Source organism: Pezoporus occidentalis, unplaced genomic scaffold, assembly GCF_034315485.1.
Source record: "Pezoporus occidentalis ecotype Australia unplaced genomic scaffold, CSIRO_AGI_Poc_V1 ctg25, whole genome shotgun sequence".
NCBI lineage: Eukaryota > Metazoa > Chordata > Aves > Psittaciformes > Psittacidae > Pezoporus > Pezoporus occidentalis.
In genome coordinates, this window is record NW_026914394.1 from 1,767,921 (window position 1) to 1,787,342 (window position 19,422).

Below are 19,422 nucleotides of genomic sequence, written 5' to 3' on the forward strand. Positions count from 1 at the left end.
GCAATCACCACCACGGATAAGCGTACTTGCTACCCTAAATCCTTGTGATTTCATGAGTGCATAAGAAAGTGATCTCATTTATGTCCTTCAAAGGGTTTAGCCCACCAGAGATGGGCAGTTGGGGTTTGCTTTGAGTGGCAAGAAAAATAAAGGTGGTACAGCAATGAGGAGTGAGGTTAGAAATGTGTGTCAGCTCTGGGGTACCCAGCTTCATGAGCCCATTTGCACTTTGATTTAGACACTTCTGTTTGCATCAACATTGGTTATTTCTGATTTACAGTGAAGCTCTAGCTGAGCTTTCTATCTGGAAAGTGGGTGAATTCAACTCCAAATGATGGCACAGGTGATGGCTGGAAGCCTGATTTTCAGTCTGTGCCTTCCCAGCTTCTAACACCTCTAGTGATTGTGTGGACAGCAAAAACTGCAAATAAGGGCTTCAAATTGCACTGTATTTCCAGCCCTGAAAACACACTAAAAGGCAAACAGCTCTGGTCTTTTCCTTCACTTTGATTGATTTGATGTTGCTGCCAGAGAAAAAAAATGATTTTTTTTAAAAAATTCATTAAAATAAACTCTTCTTTAGATTATTTTAGAGTTCTGAGATAACAAACAGCAAGGCAAAGATCAGAGCTGAAGACTTTTATATCATCAGAATCGTTAGTCATTGTCTTTGAGCTTTGTATAAATAAATGATCGATGCCTCAAAACAAGACCCTTGAAGGTGTTTTTATAAGGCCACAAATGTGTCAAGCAGACTTATTAGATGTGAAGGGAATGATTATTTGTACAAAGTGAAATGAACATGTGCAATAATATTGTAAAATGTTTATTAGTCTAGAGTGTGCTGAATTTTCCTAAAATATATCAGGTTCTCAGTTTGCATTTAATGTAGTGTTAGGTATGACGCTATATCCTTCCTAGGCTATTTTCAGTTAGAGTTATGCCTTTTGCAGAGTAAATCATGGGTTTGTGTCCTTTATAACAACGGCATTATCAAATGTGAGGCAATGCTACCTGTCTAGAAATCCAGTGTGAAAGAAAACACACACTGATTCTTGGTTCAAAGGGTGATTGATTGGATCGTGTCTCTTGAGCAAATCTTTGCAGAGCAAATGGGATGAGAAGCTCTGTGAACACCTGGGCATCTCTGCTGTCTGGTGGCTGTCAGTGCACCCATGCACAAAGATATGAGTTCCTTGTCTGCTGGTAACTCTGTTCCCATATGGCACTAGCCAGTCAAAAGATGGAATTCTTCCCAGGGTGATGGTTTTGGGGTGAGCAGAGCTGTAAAAGAGACATTTAGTCACACATTTCTCCAGGTTGTGTCCTTCATGCTTGCACTCTACCATCAAAGCTTGCTCTGTTAGGATGGTAAGAGCAGCAATGCAGTGTTTTTGTTCAACCTGTTTCCCACTAATCTGTGGCCTCTTTTTCCCTGCAACTGCAGGGATGACAGTGTACCTGTGTGGTTTGTGGAGGTTTAGAATTAACCTTTGAGGACCTGGACTTAAACACTCAGTGATGCTCTGGAGCACATCTGAGCTATAAGTCTAGTGGAGGCATTGAGTGTGGGGCTTCAGAGCTCAGTTGCACCTGCTCCTAGGGTCAGTACATTTTGCTAGATTATTCTGCTCCTTCTTCACTCAAGATATTGCTCCAGGAGTTGAGTTTTTCCTTGGTTCAGTGCTGTCTATCCTCACTCATTTGGAGTCACACTCCAACACGTTTAAAGGCACATGTTGGGGCATAGCAAGTTAAGTCATGTTAGATCTATGTAGATCTATTTGTCTTCTCTTCAGAGATACACCTAGTTAATGGGCTTCAACTAGGCAGGACCTTTTAGTTCTCCTTCGGGAAGAACCCTAGGGAGTCTTTGCTAGCAGACAGTCTGAAATACAGCTTCTTGCATTAATGGCACACAGCCTACTCCAAACTTGAGTTTTCCTATATTATGGAAGCCCTTCTGCAGACCAGCACTGTCCTGGTGGGACTACCTTTCAAGACGATTGATGACTGCACTGCTGTTCTCGTCCCTTATTGTTCCCTGCCCAAGGATGCAACTCAGAGCTATTGGTTGTGGAAACCTTTACATGAAAGTCTAGCATAGATTTTATTCTTTTAATTTTTCTGAGGCACGTCTTGAAAATTCCTTAGGAAACTCTATGGAAGGCATTGACTTTGAGCTCATACTCTAACACAAAATTTAATGCATTTCAGGTAATTGTCACCAGGTTACTCTTTGGCTTTCCTGGTTCAAAAACCTGGTTGAATTTAACAAAGAAATTAGGGGATCACACCTAGGGAATAAAGCTTGCTGTGAAATGTTTTCTGTGAAAGCCAGAACCAGGTGAAAATCACTTAGTTTCAGGTTTCATTACAAATTTGAAAACCATATCTCAGGTTCACTGAAAGGTTGGTTAAGGGTCATGCTGCAGGGCCTGGATTGGAATGAATGTGGCTGATTTATATCATTTGCAGCAGAACTGGGTATCATTCATTGCTTTGACCCAGGTTCAGGGGTCTGCTCCTCTAAGCTCTCCTTGTGTGTTGAAGTCAATGGGAATTCCCTCCACAGAGGCCTTGGATGATCCATCTCCATGAAAAACTTAAGTTTTTGATTGCTTTAAATGCTAGCTTTATTTCAACCCCTCACCACCTCCTCTGGTGCAAGTTAACCTAATTTTATGTTAGCCAGATGAACTGCTCTGTTGCCTCCAGGTGAGGATCCAACCTGACTTGGAGAACCCAGGAGCCAAGCAATCTAACACGAAGTTTGCACAAATCCATCTGTGTTGAAATCACTAACTCCCGTACAGCCCTGTTGAGGGTCCCATTGCCATTTTGCAGGTAGTGAAACCCACAGGTTAAAATCCAGATCAGCATGTTATTGGTTGAATAATAGCCACATCTTTGACTAATGAGCATCTGGTTTCCCTTACCATTAAGAAGATCCATGCAACTCCAGGCAAGGTCTTGCAGACCTGGTTGTTGATACAGAAGAATCAGTCGCTTCATCTCCACCCCCTAGGGATGCTGTTCTTTCCCACTCATGCCTCCAGGCTGTTCGTCACATACATATTCTGGAAAAGGAAGCAAACAGTGATAAGAAGACTGAGTATCATCTTAACACTTCTGACACCCCAGGAGCATCCATTGGAGCACCACTGCCAACTGGAACCTTTTTGTCTTATTCTTTTCCAGTTATTAACCACTTGCAGATGCTCCCACAACAGCATTCCTGTGGGAGACTATCGACGTCAGCATGGATTCCTTGCTGCAGTGTTACAAGAGCAAGGAAAAAATCTGTCCTGAAGTTCTGGAGAGGGTATGATTAATCCCTCAGAAACAAGAACATTTACTCATGTAGCAAACCTGGGCTAACAATATGCCTTTCAAGTGGCTGAAGCAATGTGGAGCAATTCTTCTTGAAACCAGAGATAAGGCTCTCTGAACTCAGTGCCTGAGCTGGTATCTATAAACATTAAACTGGAAATAACCTGGAAAGCTGATTGATTTGCCCAGCCCACCTAGCAAAACTGAATTGCTTCACCTGATTTCTGCTTTTACCTGCTTCTGGGAAAATCTTTACTTCCCAAAACAGTAACATGGCCAAGACATGAGCCATTCAGAACCTTGTCAGCATCCACTGGGATATCTCTGTGACTTCTTGGCTGGAAGGTACAGCCCAAAGGTCAGATTGCGACTGAAACATTGTCAGTCTGGTGGGATCTGTGGGAGGTTGAAACAGATAAGCAAGTCTACAGACTGATTATCCTGCTGAGCTACAGTGAACTCTGTAATGTGCAGAGTCAATGGCCAGGGCCACAGGGCTTGGCCATACCTTGGCTCCTGGTGGCTAGGTTTGAGATAACTTTGTGTATGTGTGTTTTGGCCACTGGCAAATGTGAAAGGACTCAGCCTAGCTTAAACCTCCTTCTGGGTGGGTTAAATTAATCCAAATTACCTCATGTTTGCTGTGGGCTAGGAACACACACAGGCAATTGCTGTGGTGGTTCATATAATGTAACATCAGTTATAGCAGGTAGTGCCAAAGGTCTCTGCCATTGATAGTGGTCAATATGTATGCCAAAGGAAAACTACAACAGGGCAAGGATCTGGTGACATTTTTCAAGCATCACTCTTTTAACCTTCAGCATTTTATTCCTCAAACACATATCAGACAACGGTGGTGTTGTTTTTCCTGATGAAGTTGGCTGATCACTTTTTTGAACCCACATACATTTCATAGCATCCCAAGCAAGGAGTTCCTTAGCTTCAGGAGGTGCTGGGGGAAGAGCACTTTGGTTTAGTTTGTCCTCAGTCTGCTTACTTCTTGCCATTTTCCTGTCTCTTTCACAGGTATTGTGCTGAATAGGAGAGTAAACAGCTCATCCCTACTCACTGTGGCCAGAGTGCCACTGATCTCTACCACATACCATCTCAGTCATCTCTTCTAATTTGAGAAGCCCTTCTCTATTGAACCATGTCCTATGCAGCAGCCATTCAAGACCTTGGATCATTCTTGTCATGTTGCTGGTCCAAACGTGGACGCATGCAAAGACTATTTGATTCAGGTTTTTTTATTCAGAGCTCTTTTCACTCAAAACTTTGAGCAGCAAATCACATGAAAAAATGAAGGGGTAGATGTGTGAGACCAGCAGAATCTGCTTGGTTTCATACTGATGAACTCTTGATCCTTTCCTTTTCTCATGAGTCAGAGCACCATTAGTAACGCTCCTCATTACTGACCCCCTTTGTTTCCCCTGTATCTGAGCCTTGGGAATTAAAGATAGGGTGACAAAATATGTTGTTAAGAAGTTCTCTATATGGTCAAAGGAGTAAATGGGATTGTTCTAGAAAAGGCAGTTGGATTTTGCCTTTTATTGGAGATTATCCATATTCATTTGCTTAAAAGGCTAGGATTATTTGGCTCTTGAAGCTTTCAGGGTGGGGTAGGGAAGATGTTCAGTATATATGTACTGTGTTACTAAGACACATTGAACAGTAACCCAATGCCCAACCTCTGTGTGGCCTTTCTGTTTTACATGCTACGGACAAGTACATTACTGTTTTAACAGTCGACTTCCTGTGAAATAGAAGGCTGGATTTTTATTGATCTTACGCTGTTTCAAATCCACCTACTCTCAGCTGCATGGTGTTCACTTGGAAAGCATCTGACGGGATGTTCCTGGAAAAACCTCACTTTGCGGAACAATACAATGCTTCTTTGTTTGTCGTCTTCTCGCTGAGGCCAGCTAGCCCTATTGAATGAACCTCAGATGTTTTGATTTGCTCTTTAGTGAAAGTTTATATGACTTAAGCTGTCTTTTTACCCTTCCCGCCTTCCCCTTTAGGTTTCTTCTAAAGAACAAAGCCGCTTGAATTAAATTGCTCTGTATTGGGATTTCAAACATTAATGAATGTTGTTTCAAAGTGTTATCTCATTTGGAGCCTGAAATGACTAAGGGCCACCATTCTTGTGCCAATACAAGAGTCTGTGGCTTTAGAATTGTTTGCTATTTCTTTTAACAGATCGGCACGTTGAAAGGGTCATTTGTTTCCATACATTTGTTATTATAAAAACAAAAATAATGAACAGTTAGAAGGCCAACATAAAGCAGCTGTATTATACGTGCAGGGAGATGCAATGTGTAGTCTAGCTATTGAAATAGTAGACTGAGGATTATTAAAAAAGAACCCTTACTACTATTTTTGAGACCTACAGGCATTGGAACTGTTTATTTTATGTAGGTAGGAAGCCAAATTCTTTACAGTGCAGCGCCTCCACTTCCCTGGAATCACAGAGATGAAGATGGCCTTCTGACATGGTGTATTAAAGATTTTCATTAAATTAATGTGTCCCCAGATAACAACCTTGGACTGAGCCTTTCAGGCTTCCTCTGAAATCACAGCACAAAGGCTGTGTGTAAAAGCAGATGTTTGCAGTATGTGTATTTCCAGTAGAGTTCAACTAATATTACATTAAAAAAAGATCTTGTATTTTTTATTTTTTATTTTAATGGAAGCTGTTGAGTGGCATTCATGGTAATGGGTGACTATGGTCAAGTCAGATTCTTTATTGATAATAATCCCTGTGTCATTGAGAGCAGTTTCTATAGGTACAAATGAGCCAGTATAAAGGAAGCCAGTACAATACATCAGGGCTGGGTGGGAGGTTACTTCATTTAACTTCCGCCTTCCTTTCTTTGAGTTCCTATTAAGCTAAATAATGGCAGTCTACAAAATGAAGGAGCGATTGAAGTGTGCCTGCAAACCAATTATATCATTCTGGACATGGTTTCCAGGACTCTTTGTATATGCATGTGTTTGCGTGTCTTGTCTCTCTTCACTGGGACTCTAACTCTCTTGAAACTGCTGTTTTATGGGCATTGTGAGAGCCTTTGGTTTTCAGAATTGTTGCTTTTATTCTTTTCCCCTCCTTAGCTGTTGGTTGTATTTTGTGTCATAAAAAGTTTTGTGAAGGGCTGTGCTCTGAGTTTGGAGTTTAGAACCTGGGCTTGTATTTTGGTCCTCCAGCAAAATCTCTGCTAGTTCTAAAAAGTGGAAAAAGAGAAGATAAAAGACATTTTGACAAATGTGCATAAAACAGATCTTGCATCTATTCCCTCTCTGGGAATGTCATCGGAGAAAGGAATATCTGGGGTCAGGCCTGAAGGGTAAAACATGAAAAGATACATCACACCAAAGCCAAATACTGAGACGGTGGTTTGGTGGGACCCACCATATCAGGTCATGACCCATTTAGTCCTTTCTTTGAGACCAATAATTAGAGGTAAAGTTCAAAAATCCATAGCACATAATTTTGTATCAAGATGTCAGAGAAATAAATTTCTTACGTTAGATATTGCTTTACAGAAAACTGAAGGATAATATCTTTTGTGGTTTGTGCCTTCGCTGCATCATGGAGGTTTTTGTTATAACTACCATCAGAATGTTATCCTTTTTCATGTCCAGTGGGACTCTTGAGCCTTTTGATGTTGGGGAGAGGAAGTTCCATGGGTTAGTGGAGTAAGAATTTAAGAAATAAAGCTTATTGCAGACTTGTACATTAATCAGCTGCCTTTCTTCTAAGATGTGATGGAAAAGAGTAAATGCAATGCCAGCATTTCTTTTCCTTCTTCTATGAAGTCTCTCTCTGTTGGCCTAGGTGAGTTTAGGCTGGCTGTGCCAGTTTGATATGGGTGAAGCTGAGGGAGACCAGGTCCACACCAAACGACTTAGTCTCGTATCAGGCCCCTATGTCATTGTGATGAGGTTTAGATGACAGTGATATCCCTGTCCCTTCATGAAACATGGTTATACCTTAGTAAACCATTTCTAGCCATCTGAGTGCAAACAATGTATATAATATAATGGATTAAGCTAGAGCAACAAGGCTGTGTAAATCATTGGAGGCTTAGAAAATGTGACCAAACTGGGAATAAACTATCCAAATAGGTGCATTATGATGCCCATGATCAAATACAAAAATCAAGTGAAGCTACATAGCATGGACCTTGGCTCCTTGCTTGCTTTACACTGCCATCAATGACAGTCTCATACGAAATCATAAGATTATATGTGTATGTTGCTTCTAATGAAAAATCTGCTTAGAAGTGTTTGCTAAGGATTAGCAGGTGATTAATTGATGCTTTAAAAAAGATTATAAATTGTTATGGAAGCCAACAGGTTGCATAGAATCATGGCTTAGATCTACTAAGGACTTTGCAGTGGTCTGTACCTCATAGGGCTTGTGCTCACTACCATGTTACTACAGCTATTAATAATCTCTTGGCTCCTTTTAAAAAGCTTGTGAGTGTAACCTTTGCAGGAAGTGAAATAGACATGTCTGTATCTGTCTGTTTTATAACAGTAATGTTGTTGTAGCTGTGATGATATAAAAATATATTAGAGTTAAACCCACCTTGTTGTACTTTATAGCTTTGTATTATGGGAGTAGGGAGACTGTAGCTGAGATGAAGTGGGATCTTGTATTTAAACCTCTGTTTTGGCTCATTTAATACATGTGTTCATAATGGTCTTCAGAGGCCAAATTTCTCTTTTTTCTTTTTTTTTTTCTTTAACATCCAAGCTGGTTTCTTGTCCAGACATTCTTTTGGGCACAAGGAGGGTTAGGTCAGTTTTCAGTGGTCTTGTCATTTGGAAGAAGTCTAGTGAGTGGCAAAGATATCCTTAGGATGCTGAATATACGTGATTTCAAAGTAATTGCTGTTAGGGTCCATAGGTGCTGTCAGGCTGCTGGACTGGGATGCACAGATTTCTTTCCCTTTTTTATACCTTCTCCTCCATTACAGGTTATTTTCCCTTTGTATGTATAAAGATGCTTTTCATGTTTTCTAGAGTTTCTTTAACACCAAAGCATTTTGTACCCATCAACTTGAAAACACCATAGAAGAAAAGAGGATTCTCTTTACCAAAAAGGGTGCATGGAGCAGGGGGAGGAGAAAAAGTGTATTTTCTTTTTCTTTCACTTAATTCCAGAACTTTGTAGCTAGTAGTAACAACTTTCAGCAAAGCATTAATGTGCATGCATGCAAGAAAGCACATGCTGAAACTTACTCAGGAGCTTATGCCCATGAAAGAGTTGGCCAGAAATCTCCCCAGTCAGAGCCTTGCTTTGATTGCTTGCAATTTTCCTAAACTTATTCTTTTCAGCCTGAAATTTTCCATACCAATTAGAATTGTTCCCCAAGAAAATCATACCCAACTGATAATCATTTAGAGAGAGAAGGGAAAGTGATGCTCTAAGGGACATTACTGCACCCTAGGGAACACTCCAAACTGTTCCATTCTTGTTGAGAAGGTGGGAATGATTCTGCTGTGTCTGCAAGAGTCCATGGGGATTTGTTCAAGAAAAAGCCACTGAAAAGTAAAAAAATAAAAATAAAAATAATCCAATTGTACTGAGCTCAATAAAAATTTGATAAATGGGGAACGCTTTTTTTCCCTGTGTGCTTCCATTTATGAAAATCAGTCACCAAAAGGGAGTATGAACATCTTCCCCACCCAATGTCCAAGCTGGACCTTTTCTGTGGTTACCCTACTTGAGGGCTTAGGGACTGAGAGCACGAGGGTCTCCCCTGGCTGTTGATATCTCCACAGAGATATCAAGAAAGGAAGTGAAAAGGGAAGCAGCCATCCTAGTATGGAAAGGGGAAAGAAGCACAGGCAAGGAACCGAAAGGGGAGTCAGTTTAGAAGGTCCATTTTCCTGAGCATTTCCAGCCAGCTACTGGAAGAAACAGACTGGTGGGCTTTTGGCTCCTGAAGCACTCAGGATTTATTGATGGCTTTTACAATTTGTTTTTAGCTGTCTAAACTTACTGAGAAATGGTAGTGATAGTAATGTACTTTTGCTCTTGGGACAGCTTAGAAGGTGGTGGAGAAATTACAGTATTCCCATGTTTAACCTGGATGGTTGTCTTCCAAATATCATACAACTTGTTGTTCTTAGCAATTCATGTGTGCTAAGACATCCTCAGTCTCCTCTTCCCTGCTGTTGTGGTTTAACCCCAACCAGCAACTAAATACCAGCCAGCTGCAAGCTCCCCACTATGGAATGGGGAGGAGAGTAGGAAAAAGGTAAAACCTGTAGGTTGAGATAAGAACAGTTTAATAATTGAAATAAAGCAAAATATAGTAACAATAATAGAAATTAAAAGGAACATGAGAGAGAGAGGAATAAAACCTGAGAAAGACAAGTGATACACAACTGCTCGCTACCTGCTGATGGATGCCCAGCCTGTTCCCCAGCAGCCATTGGTGACTCCCAGTAAACTCCCCCAAGCTTCTATACTGAACATGATTTTCTGTAGTATGGAATATCCTTCTAGCTAGTTCAGGTCAGCTGTTCTGGCTGTGTTCCCTCCTGGCTTCTTGTGCCACTCCTCACTGGCAGAGCATGGGAAACTGAAAAGTCTTTGACTTAGGGTAAGCACTACTTAGCAACAGCTAAAACATCAGTGTGCTACCAACATTATTCTCATACTAAATCCAAAACACAGCACAGTACCAGCTGCTAGGAAGAAAATTAACTCTATCCCAGCCAAAACCAGGACAGCAGTGGTCCTGTACCTACCTTGTTTTCTTCATTGATGCCATATAGCCTTGTTCCTAGGTCACCCCATGCTTCTGCACCTCATTTGACATACATTGAAGCTAAAGCATTATCTCCACTTAGTGGTATTTTTAAGGTTTTCTAAAATGCAAGCTGAGCATGTGAAAAGCAGGCTTGCAGTCTCTCTTGAATGCAGGGTTTGGGAAGTACATTGTAAAGGAGGCTTGGGTCAAGCATCAACTCTATTTATAAAGACATGCTCAGTAATACTGTATCCAGTGAACACCATCCATCCTGCTCAGTGATCAAAGCATGGGTTGTATTAAAAGATACAGATAAGAGAGTGGTGCATTTAAAGACTTTTGCATAAGACAGACAGCCAGAAAGCTGTGCAAAACTCACACAGACATTCTCCATTCTGGTATTTCCAGACCTTTAGATCACTTGACCTGTGCAGGTTTGAAGTTCTCTCTATGCAAGTTATTTCAGAGTGCAATAGATTCTTATAGTCTTGATTGGTGCATAACTCATGAAAATTTCTATGCTGGTATCTGTATTTATATACAGAGATAGCTGTTGCTATGTTTATGTGGTGTCCTGAAAATGCTCAGTCTTTCTTTTCCTATTTGTGTTTCAAACAGGACTTGGTCAAGTAAAGTAAATATTTTGCCTTCATTTAGGTTTTATGTTTGCTGTAAAACTTGTTAAAAAAAAAAAATAAAATCTAGAAAGCAACATTAAGCATTTCACAGTAAAAACACAAAAATTTTACATTACCAGGCAAGTCGACTTTGGCATTTTTCCTTTCAGTCAGTTTGTTTTTCTAATATAAAACTAATATGACATAATGTATAATCTAATTTGGAAATTACAATTTACTTGGAAGGATTATGCTGCCAGCCAATACCAACAAAGAAAGAAATTATTCGAGAATGTTTCTTTCCTTCTTAACGTGGTCGATAATTTATTTTTCCTTCAGAAGATTACTTTCTTTCTTTACGACATTTCCTGCTGGTGTGATTTGCATTAGGATTAAATAATATGTTCCATGCTTCACTTATGCACCGAAGAAAGTGAATTTTTCCTCAAATTAAGAAGAAAAAGGTGCAAATTACTATCTTGTTATGGGCTTCACCCTGCTTACTAAGCAGCGAAGCGCGTTGATAATTTTCAGATGGCTTGACAATAATTACTCTATTTATACTAGCAGTATTTACACGAGCGGGCAAATTGGAATGCACAGATTAGGTCTTTTAGGAACCAAGGCCACTAAGAGACATTAGAACAGAAGAAGCTGAAAAACGGGTAATCCAACCGTGGTAATTCAGACTAACACCAAATTATCATGTTGACTCTCGTTAACCACCTAAGTTTAAGCGTTCACCCAACGTGTTGTGTAATAGGACTAGGACATTTGTTCGGGAGCTTGCCATTCACAGCAGCATGATGAGAGCATGTTAGTTGCATTAAATGTTCCCTTGCCTCCTGCAGATGTTGTGGAGGGAGTAGGAGGGGAACAGGATTGTTAGCCTTAAGCATGTAAAGGAGCATTAGGAAGAAGGGGGGTAGGCAGTTGCTGGAGCAAGTTTGTGTTTGGCATGACACCTAAAAATGCAGCCTGTAGGATAAGCTAAGGAAATTAGACACAAAGGACCCATTTTATGAAGAGTTTACAGTTCTGAGCAAATAAATAAGAGTGCTCTTGAAAAAAAGAAACGTGTATCCACTTCTGATTTCTTCAGTTAGATAATGAGGGAGATCCAACTGTAATGTTATTAGGGATGACTTAAAGGCAAGTTTGCTACTGGGTTTGGATAGTATTGGAGTTGGATTTGGAAAATCCGGGCTCTGTTATAGGTCTGCCACAGGCTTCTGATTGCAGCCTCTGGCAAGTCACTTATCCTTTGCATTCCTGTTTCCCATCTGTAAAAGCAGGGGTCATTTCATTTCCCTCTCTTCTTTCCCTCTTGCCTATTTAGTCTTGAGCTTCTTTAGGGGGTGGCTTCTTTCAGTATATTTCTTGGTTTTTACAAGCGTCCAGCACAATGAGACCTTAATCTCAGTTGGGATCTCTGCTGTAATACAGATAATGTTATTGTTGACAGTTGTTGTTGTATCTGTGTAATGTAGTAGCATAAAGCAATAAAGCTTCCTCCCCTCCTGGTATTTAAAACTTAGAGAGCAGTTTTGTTGACTCTTCTTCTTGCTTGTTCTTTAATGAAGCTAGCTCAAAGCTATTTTCCACAAGACTGATTGAAGGCTCATGGTAGTAAACCAGGACTTCGAATGAAATCAGGGTGCTGCCATCCTGCTGTAAAGATCTACCTTTTGTTGCAGTTCCTTATCTTGAAACCTTGAAGATATGCTGGTATCGTAGTAGGTCATCTACAGAGTAGGTAATTGGGATCATCATTTTAAACAGCTTGTTTGAGTTTTTAAAATGTTTCTTCCTGCTGTAAGTAATTCTGGTCTTAAGTTGAAAATTAAACTGTAGGAATTTTTAGTTTGTTTTCCTTATGCAAGTATGCAGTCTCTGTTTATCCTTATTTCCACTGACCTGTTAGATTTGTTGGAAAAACTGACACACAGCTGAAGGCCTGAAAAAGATTGCTTACTGGATTCATGAAAATCTGAAGGAAAGAGACTTTTAGCCTCCCATGGGAGATCTTCAGCTTAAGCTCAGCCTGAGCATTGGACACTGGAGAATTTAAAGTGCAAACCTCCCAGGACATCATATTTCATGTAACTTCCTAACATGAGAGGGTGTAAGTACAGCAAGACCTGGTGTATCTTCCCAAACAAAAAATGCTTTAGATTGTGTTGAAGGTGCCTTTTCCATTTAACCCCACACAGGTGTCTCTTCCACTGGCCTTTCATCTTAGGGGCTTGCAAGTAGGTGGAGGGTGCAGTTAGCACCAGGGTTTGGCTGTGCCAGCTCCCATGCAAACCTGCCCTCAGAGGACCTGGTGTGTAAATAGGTGTAGGAATGCCAAACCATCTTGGAATAACTTGAATTCCAGCTGCATTAAGCACAGAAACAAACTTTGGTTTGGACATAAATAATATCCTCCTTTTACTGCAGTTGCTGGTGTCAAGTTAGTGCCAAAGTCCAAGCAGTCATCAGTTTATATAACAGCAGTGAACGGCGAAGTTCAGGGGCAGGCTGTAAAGATCTGCATGTTGTCGCTGCTGTTTCCAGCCTTAATTGCCAGACTTGAAGACAGAAAGCAACATGGAGATAAGGCGAGTAATCTCACTTTTATTGAGTGAGTCTGGCCTTGAGGATTGTCCACTCCACGGCTTCATCTAAAAGTCGATCTTGGAGAGATTCTGAAAGGCTTAATAAAACCGTGCAATGTATTTGCAAAATGAGTATGGACGTGCTGAAACACCCTCCAGTATATCTCACCATAAAAGATACGTATCAGGTTCCTTGTGTGGCATTTGAGGACTATAAACATGTTGCCATGATTTGCTATGTTTCCTGAGGGTTTACAGAAAAAGTGGCTTTTTTTAGGGGACTGCCATATTGAGATTGACAATTTGATGTAAACCATGGCCCAGCATCCAATGTTCTGTTTAATGCAATTCTGTTTGTCAGCTGTAACCAATTATGCTTTTCATTGTGTTAAATGACACCAACATGGCTCCTTTCCACCAAGTTGTTGCTAATACCATTTTATGCACCTTCCGTGGCTGAGCCCTGTTGAAGGCAGTGTCATAGGTAGGAGCTGCTGCTCTTCTCCCAGGTGTGAGATATTGAGATCAACGTTGAATTTAGGATGTTAAGAAAACTTTTGCTGGGCTTAGAGAATGGGATCTTGAGGAAAGCACTGGGACCTGGAGCTGAATATCCATAGAATAATCCTGCGTAACTAAAAATGGTATCTGAGATGCTTCTGGAGGATTGTGCTGGTCTCCTGTATACCAGGACTGCTGATCCTGGTTCGTAATAGCAGTAGGAAACCTTAAACTGGAAACAGGTCAAAGCTTTAATCTCATCTGTTTCTCCATCCAACCCATATACACAAAGGCCATGAAAACCTTATTACTGATGGTCATTAGTGTGGTCCTGTATGGTTTCATAATGAAGTCCAGGACCTTAAAGGACCCTGGAGAGGGAGGGATGTGTATGCCTGTGGAGAGAGGTTTTTAACAGCGTGCACTCCTATGGGTTGGGTGTCATCTTCGCATCCAGGGCTGTTTTCTTGCTGCCACAAAAAGGAGCTGCTTTTACTATGGGGAAAGCTCAATATTTGGTTTGGTTCACTTCAAGTGGCTTGTTTGTGAAGCTGTTAGTCAAGAAATCAGTATCTGTTTCTCTGCAGGTCCATGTTTGCCAGAGAAGCAGGTCATGGCAGCTGTATGTCATCAACACAGTAGCTCCCACTGCCCTTTGTTTGCAGTAAGGCAGCTTCTTTGGAGGTGGTGGCAGGATCTCAGGTGTGAAGGCAGCTGAGGCCTGGGCATGCTTCCATGAAGCATTTCAGGACTTTGATCTCACAGCATAGAAGTAGCCACCATGAGGGTCCATCTCATCCAGCATTTTGTTGCTAACTGAGGCTACAAATGGGTATGAACATAAGAGGAAAGGGGAGCAGGGCAAGCATGTATGATGTTTCCGAATACTCTCCATCTTCTAAGTACTCTCCACGGACCTCCTGAACTAGAGGAGGTTTAATCTTTAACAACCCTCAGCGTTTGGGTGCTTTCCTTTTATTCTTTCTTGAACTTGTGCAGTTCTCCCTTTAACCTGCATTATCTGTTAATTATAAATCCTGTGACAGTCTCACAGCTGAAGTTCAGGTTGCATTTGAACCACCCAACCTATTCCCTTGTGCTTGCTTTGAACCTGCCACAGGTTGGTTTCGTTTGATGCTCCCACTCTACAAATGCAATTCCAGTGCTAGAAGAGGTCACGAACAACTGCTTGTCCAAGCCCAGGATTTTGTACACCCAGATCATATTCCCTCTTGTGCATCTCTTTTACCAGCCAGAAACCTGCTTAGTCGTTTCTTGCACCAAGACCATCAGCTCTTTCATATTCCTTTTCTTGGTCTTGGGTGAAACAGGCAGCAGGACCCCAGATCATGTCCATGGGGCTCAGAAGCTTTCCACGAGGCAGTGAGTTTGGAGAGTAGGGCCTAGGGATGCTGCAGCTGGAAATGGGATACAGTCTGGAAAATGCTTCTAATTTTTGACCTTCAGATCTACCTTGAACACTGAGTATAGATTTCCCCGAGGCAGCTGGATGGGTGTCTTCACCCTGACATTACTGCAGAGAGCCTGAGGCTATGGGACCAGACTTCTTCACTCTATCCAAGTAATCCTTGGGAAAGCTGGGGAGAAACCAAGTTACCTTCATTCTTGTCATTAGAGTAAGTGAAAGTACTTCCTCCTTCATATCATAAATAAACCACTAAATCCAACTCGGAGAGAGGAAGCAAAAGAGCACTCTACAAAAGTGGTGTTGTTTCCTGAGATCATCTATCAGATGGCTTCAAACCCAGGGTTTAGCTGCTGCTTGTTTAAAAACAAAGTCAGCCCTGCTACAGTGCCATAAAGTCATAGAAAATTGGAAAGAGCCTTTGTGGTATGAGTGAGAGTTTTATTTCTGCTGCATTTCCAGAAAATCTGTGAAAGGGTTGGGTGAGTGACAGCGCAGTGATTGTTTTTCATTTTTATCACTTTCCCAGTAGAAAGTTATTTTCCTGCAAAGTAAATAACAGGAGAAAAGAGTTTGCAAGGAAAATTTTCATTTTATTTTCCCATGAGGCTTTTGGTTTTATAAAGCTGAAAAACCACCCTTTGCTTCCATTTCTTTTGGCAACCAACACCTTAGAAGGGCTGGTTTCTAGGAACATAACATTTTTGGCAGTATGGCATAAAATGACAAGAATCTGAAAACAAGGAGCAATTTTCTTTCTATTTAGGCACAATCCCTCCCTTTTCTCATTTTATCCATATGTTTCACCAAGAAAGAGTCTTCAGCTGAGACCCAAACCCATGTGCTTGTGACAGGGAAGTTGCTGCATTCCCATCATGGACTGTGTTCTTTGAGCCACCTATTGCTGGCTGTGAAATGATGTTGCAAATCCATTGATACCAAAAAAGCATGATTGTCTCTACACACCAACAAATTAGTTTCCCAGGGAAGCAAACAGCCATGGGTTATGGTAGAGGTTGGCCTTTTGCTGCCCAGATTTCCTTGTAAGGAGGTGTCTGAGAGACCCTCGTCTCCATCTGGAGCCATGATGCAGTGTGTCTGGCCCTAGATGAGCCCTGCAGGCAAGGTGAGATGTGGGTGGGTGAGATCTCTGCCCTGTGGAGGCATCTTGAGTCATTCGTTTTGCACAGGTTGGAGGTTTGCCTGATGTGCAGTGGCTGCATGCTCCTCATTTCTCCCTGCCACTCCATGCCATCAACCAGCTGGGCTCCGTTGTTCCCCTCTGGCAGCTGTTGCAGGACTCCCAAGTGCTCTTACGGAAAAAAAGGAAGAAAACAAGTGGAATTTAGCCAATTGTGACTTGTTACAGACCGTTAGCTGAAAGCTGATTTTATGGATAATGGATGTTGCTTTAAAGATTACTGCTGGAAGCTGATGCTTGCCCGTAAAAACCATCAAGATTACACTTTATGATGATCATGCTTTGTTCCTCTGAAAGTGTCCTCCAGCTCATTTCTCCTAGAGCTTTGCAAATGTTCAGTTAAGCTTTGAACAATCCTGTGAAGGTGTTCTTTTTTTCTTTTAAACAGCAGATTGACCCAAACTGAGACATTCTGGTGTATGGATGCTGATTTTCAAGACCTGCAAGGGAGCTTATGGCAGAGTTGAGAGCTGAACTATCCCTTCTTCCACCTTCATCTCTTAACTGTGCCAGTTCCACCTTTGGAGGGTGTCATTTGTTGTGGGAAGGCAGTTGGGTATTACCCATATATGTGACCTGTGTTTCTCTCTTGTCATGGTTTACATTTCTCTCCTTCCTTTTCCCTTCTGCTTCTTTATTCCTCTTTTACTGTACGGAAAGGAAAATGGAGAAAATGGCATATAAGGGGCTTGTTATCTCACGGGAAAACTTGCTCTCTGCATCTTGACTGTACAATAGAGAGAATGAGAAGCTTGGGTGATTACTGGGGAGAAAAGCTTTCTGTTGGGAAGACAAGTGAAGCTGTGGCTTGTGTAGCTGGAGTCTCCAGTCTAGGAGGACCCTGAAAACAAATATCCATCATGTGCTGCTTGTCTGTACTCAAAGGGATAGATGAGACATGTTCTGAAGTGTCCAGACACATGGATATGAGGGATGTGAGGGTGTGTAAAATGTTACCGCTATTCTGCCAGCTGGGGATGCATTTTGAGGCTAGTAGTCTGGTTTTCAAGTGAAGGAAAAGTATCATTGATATAAGGGTTTCTAGAGGAGCTCTGCTTATTTGTGTTGCAGAACAACTGTTAAAATGGAAATGATTGCAGCCAGTGGACAAGAAGTAAAACCATCAACAAAGAACAACCTTCCTCCCAAATCTTAGCTCGTGTTGAACTTCTGATTCCTGGGAAGCAGTTTGGCTCTGCAAGGGATGGTAGGAATGCATGGACTCCCAGCTTGCTAGGTCTGTTCCCAGAGCTACAGCAGCCTGGCATGTCTTTGCACTTTGCCCATCACTGCATGTCATGATGTTAGTTTATGGTACAATTCTGGCCCACAAGTGCCAGTCTCCACGGGTTTACCATGTCCAATTTACCGTGGGGTAAATATCTCTCCCAGAGGAGAATGTCCAGCCCCTGCGTGTCTGTTTCCTAATGGCAATTGCTCTGCATCACCAAGTTAGAGGGGCAAATTCAAGCTAAGCAGATGGGTTAATCTGGCATAATCTCATATTTCCTTTAGAAGTGGTGGTCTTACCTTTTCCTCATGCTGAGTGCCTGCTCCAGTCCCTTCCCTTATATATGGAAACTTCTGTGCTTATTCGCGTTAGGGACCTGACCCAGCTGAATAATAATCCAAGATGAAAACAAATCCCACAGAAAAGTGAGTTTGAAGGGACTGCAGATCCAGTAGCATCCCATCTTCTGTCTGGCTCTCCCAGCAGTCCTAGCTCGAATGCCATGCTTGGTGCTAGGCACTTGAGCAAAACAGAACTCCAATGAGCTCAAGGAGACTTCAAAACATGGGGAACAGCAAACTACCACCCTCTCCACCTGCCTGCCACCATTCTTAGCACTGTGGATATCAAACAGTTGGCAAAAGGATTTAAATTACATGATCTCTGCCCAGAGCTTGGATTGCTGGGCTGGAATGTCCATATTCACCTAACAAGCTGGGGTTTCTTAGCCCTATTTCAACAAGTTAATCACTAAGATACACTTCATATACTTTTGGCCAAGCATTACACAGCCTAAATCCCATCTGTATCCTTCTGCCAGTTGATGTGACCCCTCTGAAGACCCAAAAGCAGCCTGCAAGAAACCTTGAGGTGCAGAGACATCAGTAGAGTTTAGTCTTTATCACCCTAGGCCTTTTACTCTTAGCCAAACAGACAGGAAAAACATAGGAAAAATAATATATGACTGATCACATCTACAACCCCTCAGTGACTCATAAGAGGAAATGGAAAAGCTCCAGCTACACTTTCAGAGCAGCTTCACCCCGTTCCAGCCTGAGCCCAGGAGAGCACTTAGCTTGGGGAGCAAAGGGGTGACATTGTTCTCTGAGCAAGTCTGGGGCCTGCGTTGGGATGCTTGTACCCATGACATGTTCCAGGGAAAGCTTCTACTTCATACATATAAAAGTGTGCCAGGCTGCTATCAGTAACTTGAGCTGATGGCCTGGAAAAATCATAGAATCATAGAATAGTTAGGGTTGGAAAGGACCTTAAGATCATCAAGTTCCAACCCCCCTGCCATGGGCAGGGACACCTCACACTAAACCATCTCACCCAAGGATTCATCCAACCTGGCCTTGAACACTACCAGGGATGGAGCATTCACAACCTCCCTGGGCAACCCATTCCAGTGCCTCACCACCCTAACAGGAAAGAATTTCCTCCTTATATCCAATCTAAACCTCCCCTGTTTAAGTTTTAACCCGTTACCCTTGTCCTATCACTACAGTCCCTAATGAAATCCACTGCAAGTGACTGGGCATGGCCATAATGCTAAGACTCAGGCAACCAGGCCAGCTGGGATGGTCCTACCATCAGCATCTTGTTCTCGAGATCATCCCCATTGATCCTGGACTTTCTTTTCTTTTCCTTCTCAAAGCAGCCTTAGAAAGGGAGGTCCCTGTGCTGTGGCAGGCAGTGCTGTGAAGCTCTCCTTGTCCTCTTTGGGTTTGAATTCTGTTTGTATTA

General features: G+C 41.9%; 1 long non-coding RNA gene across 2 annotated transcripts in view; it reads left to right on the forward strand.

The window, feature by feature from the left end:
• LOC134165872 (uncharacterized) overlaps positions 1-19,422 on the forward strand; it is a 233,459-nt gene that overhangs the window by 73,719 nt on the left and 140,318 nt on the right. The window contains exon 5 of one of the 2 annotated variants that reach the window (XR_009965669.1): positions 16,834-16,949. The exons of the other annotated variant lie outside the window; for it this stretch is intronic. This is a non-coding gene — a long non-coding RNA (uncharacterized LOC134165872). Of the gene's footprint in view, positions 1-16,833; positions 16,950-19,422 lie in introns of those variants that run through there. 2 annotated transcript variants of the gene reach the window in all.